Raw genomic sequence first — 4,801 nt, 5'->3', positions numbered from 1 at the left:
AAGTGCAATTATAATATTTGTCCTTTTCCTGGGGGTGTATTTCACTTAGCATCTTTGCAAGTTTCATCCATGTTATAGCATAATCAGAATTTAATTTCACCTTATCACTAATATTCCATTACATATGATGTAATGCATTTTGTTTTTCCATTCACCTGCTGATAGCCATTCATGTTGTTTCCCCCTTTGGCTACCACAAATGGTGTTGCAATGAACTCACCCGTGAGTATCTTTTTCCAATTCTTTGTTTGTTTGTTTGTTTTTTTCTCCGGTACCAGGAACCGAACTCACGACCTTGCGCTTGCCAGGCAAGCGCTTTTGCCGCTGAGCTAAATCCCCAGCCCCTCTTTTTCCAATTCTTTCTGGGTCTGTATTTAGGAATACAATTGCTGAGTTACAGGGTAACAGTGTGGCCTCATTATTTTACACTGTCAGGAGCAACAAGGCTTCCAATTTCTCTACATACTCACCAATACTTGTTAGTTTCCTTTTTATCTTTTTTTCAGATCATCTTTTTATTGAAACATTTTGTTTCTTAGCTAGCTGGGCACTCCGCAACACCATTGCTGATGTCAGCGATAATGTCACGAGGGTGCCCGCTGTCTCCACTGCATCCCACAGACTGGGTGGTCCCGAGGATTTCTTTAATGCTTCCGGAAAGCTCTCTGGCTAAAGACCAGTTACCTCATCTGTCGGGCAATGTTGACAATCTCATCAAAAGTAATATTTCCACTGTGTTTAATGTTTTTCTGCTTCTTTCTGTCTCTTGGCGGCTCCCTGAGGGCTAACAGCGCAGAGGGAGAAGGCACCACGTCAATCTGAGCCTGTTTGTTCTGAATGGTCAGTTTCACCGTAATCCTCAGACCCTGCCGGTCACCAGTTGCCTTGGCGATGTCATCGCCCACTTTTTTTGGAGACAGACCCAAGGAACTGACCTTGGGGGCCAGGGCAGATATGGTGCCGACTTCCCCACCAGTGCACCTCAGGTACACAACTTTGATCTCGGTAGGGTCGAACTTGGGCGGCATGGTGGAGGGAGCTGGTGTTGGATGAACCTAGTTTCCTTTTTAAAAAATCACGGTCATCCTAGCGGTGTGATATGGTACCTTTTTGTGGTTTTTATTTGCAATTCCCTAGTAACTAATGATGCTGACCATCTTTTCATTTGCTTATTGGCCATTTCTATTTGTTCTCTGGAGAAATGTCTGTGCAAGTTCTTTACCTACTTTTCCCTATTGTTTTTCCAAATAAGCAGGGCTGTTAGTCTTGCTGAATTGTAGAAATTCTTTATAAGTTCTGAAGCATAAATTCTGACCGAGAATCTGTCCTTAGGCTAAAACTTTCCTCAGGTGCCTAAGTTCTGCCTAAGTAGGCCTGACCTTGGGCTTCCCTCTCTGCCCTAGGGGAATATAGTTTGAGAAAAAAATATTACTAAGTTAGTATACCCACAATATAGTATAGCCTTATCCAAAGCTGTTTCCTCGTAGTAATTTTCCATCCACTTACCCTCATTCTGCTTGTTGGCTGCTAATGCCCCCTTGTTCTTATTGGAGTCAGAACTAACTCCAGTCTCTCTCCACTCCCCAGGACTCTGATGTAGTAGACCTTACAGCTACTGCTGTGACCCCCTTGAGTAAAAACAATCTTACTGTCTCAGTTACTTTCTCATCACTAAGACACAATACATAACATCCACAACTTGAAAGAGGGTAGTACGTGATGACTCAGTTTGTAGAGGTTTCAGTCCAGAGTCAGCTGTCTTCAAGGCAGGGAGGCATAGCACAGGGGATAGCGGAGGAGAAACAGCTCATGGCAGAGTAGTCGGGAAGCAGAGAGAGATCAAAGGAGGAGGGAGGAAGCTAGACCTGGCCCGGCCATGGCCCCAGTGATCACATCCTCCTACCAGGCTTCACTGCCCAACAACACTTAGCTATAAACTCATCAGTGGAATAATCCACGGGTGAACACCACACACTCATGCTCCAATCACCTTCTAAAAGACCCCCCACCTCATGATCACATGAGGCTTTAGGGGGATATCTACCTGTAAACCATAATACTTACCACATTTAACCAGTGCCATGAGTATATTTTTGTTTAACAACCCTTATCAGAGATGTGATCTGCAAACCTTTTCTCATTTGTAATTTGTCTTTTTACCTTCTTGATAATGTCCTTTGATGCACAAAGCTTTTTAATGAGGATTCTATTGAGACTATAGACTCCTTTCAACAGTTCTGACATCTTAACCATACAAAGTCTTCCTGTTCATGAAAATGGGATGTCTTTATGTTATTTAGTTCTTATTTAATTTTTTTCATCAGTGTTTTGCAGTCTTCAGTGTATGAGTCTTTTATTTGCCTTGCTAAATTTTCTCCTAAGTACTTTATTTTTTTGAATATTTTAAGTGAATTTTTTCTCAATTCCTTTTTGGATTATTCATTGATGGTATACAGAAATACAACTTATTTTTGTGTGTTGATACTGTCCTTGAAACTTTAATGAATTTTAGTTCTAGTTACCTAAGTTTATTTTTTTAAAGACAAGAGTACAAAAACATATTAACAAACACACATACATTTACAAAATACCACAAAAACAATATAAGCAATACAGAATTTCAGACAAGGTGATAGGAAATTAACAACGATTATTATATTACATATTGATATCTTCAAATTGGTTACTCAGATAAACAAATATATGTAAGATTGATCAAACAATTAAACATTAACTGTTCCTTTCAACAAAGCAATAGAAATCAGTAGTACAACTATTTTAGCTATGCTGTGTATACATATATACATATTTTTCCCTTCTTTCTGTCTTTACAGGGATATATGTGCACCCATGTTTATAGAAGCCCAATTTGTAATAACTAAACTGTGGAAGCAACCCAAATGCCCATCAACTGAGGAATAGATAAAAAAGTTGTGGTATTTTTATATAATGGAATATTACTCACCTATAAAGAAATATAAACTCAAGACTTTTTTAGGTAAATGGACACAACTAGAGACTGTACTCTTAAGTGAAATAAATCAGACCCACATGTGTAAACATTCTATTGTCTCACTTGTGTAAGAACCTGAAAGAGTGAATAAAATCTAGGAGGTACAATAGACACTGTGAAAGGGAAGTAAACTGCTCAAAAGGAAAGAACAACTAGGATGAGGGAAAAGAGGGAAAAAAAAAGAGAGAATTTTAGCTCTAATAGCCTTCTTGGGAATTACTTGGAGAAAATATATATATGAGTAGAAATAGTAGAAATAGTCTTCTTAGTTTTCAAGAACTAAATTTATATGGTTATAGAGTTTATATAATTTCCTGGCTAGAACTACCAGTACAATGTTGACCCATAGCAGTGGTAAAAGTGGGCATCTGCTGGGATTGAATGTGTCCCCCAAATTTCACATGTTGGAAACTTCATTACCAAAGTCATTCGATCACCCTATGTTTGGGATCTTTGGAAAGTAATTAGAATTAAATGAAATCATTAAGGTAAGAACCCATGAAGGCATTGGTGGTTTTATGAGAAGGAGCAGAGAGACCACCCTCTCCAGCTTGCTCTATCTCACCATGTGATGACCTGGGAAAGCTTGAGACTGCAGTCTCCACCAGCAAGGACCTCGTTAGAGACAGCTACTCAATCTTCAATCTCTCAGTCCCCAAAACTACAAGCCAAATCTCGTTAGAGACAGCTACTCAATCTTCAATCTCTCAGTCCCCCAAAACTACAAGTCTTCTTTCTGATATCACAAGAAACATTTTTTAATCTTTCACCATTGAATGTGTTAGCTGTGTGTTTTTCATAAACACCATTATCATGTTCAGAAAATTTCCTTCATTTTCTAGTGCTTTTATAAGGAACCGATATTGAAAACAATATAAGCATAAACCATATTTGCAATGAACTAAAAGAAGTCAGTAGTATAACTATCTGTCTTATTTATATACATATTTTATTTTCCCTTCCTTCTTTTCTTCTTTCACCAATCCCAGTTGTTCTTTCTTTTTGAGCAGTTTCTTTCCCTTTCACAATACCTACTGTAGATTTTGGGTGTTTTTAACTTTTTCAGTTTCTTACACTAGGGAGAAAATAATATATTTATACATGTGAGTTTGATTTATTTCACTTAGGAACATGGTCTCTAGTTGCATCCATTTCCCTATAAATGCCTCAAATTTATCCTTCTTTATAGATGAGTAGTACTCCATTATACAAACATACCACATCTTTTTTTATCCATTCCTCAGTTGATAGGAATTTGGGTTGTTTCCAAGATTTAGCTATTACACATTGTGCTGCTATGAACATATGTGCACATATATCACTGTGGTATGATGTTTTTAATTCTTCTGGGAAAATACCCAGAAGGGGAATAGCTGGGTTAAGAGAGACTTGTAGTTTTGTTAGGATCCTCCAAACTGATTTCCACAGTGGTTTCACCAATCTACACTCCCACCAACAGTGCAATGGTGTTCCTTTTTCTGCATAGCCTCTCCAGAATTTGTTATTGGTTGATTTCTTGATGATGACCATTCTTTCTGGAGTGAAATGGAATCTCAGTATTGTTTTAATTTGCATCACTTGAATGACCACTCATATTGAACATTTTTTAAAATATTCATTCTTTATTTGTATTTCTTCATCTGAGAATTGTGTATTCATCTCAGATGCCCGTTTTTGGATTGGGTCTTTGAATTTAAGGGGGTCTGATATTTTTCAATTCTTTATATATTCTAGATAGAAGTCCTCTGTCTGAGGAACAGTTAGCTAAATTTTCTTCTCAGTTTGTGG

At 37.9% G+C, this 4,801-nt stretch overlaps 1 pseudogene; it reads right to left on the bottom strand.

Annotated features, from left to right (window-relative positions):
• Positions 1-535: 535 nt before the first annotated feature.
• LOC102010778 lies at positions 536-1,049 on the bottom strand (annotated as a pseudogene).
• Between the last annotated feature and the right edge of the window lie 3,752 nt (positions 1,050-4,801).

Source organism: Chinchilla lanigera, unplaced genomic scaffold (assembly GCF_000276665.1).
Source record: "Chinchilla lanigera isolate Chin_1 unplaced genomic scaffold, ChiLan1.0 scaffold00058, whole genome shotgun sequence".
In the NCBI taxonomy this organism is placed as follows: domain Eukaryota; kingdom Metazoa; phylum Chordata; class Mammalia; order Rodentia; family Chinchillidae; genus Chinchilla; species Chinchilla lanigera.
Note: the sequence above shows the minus strand (reverse complement) of the source record. Positions and strands in the feature narration are given on the sequence as shown.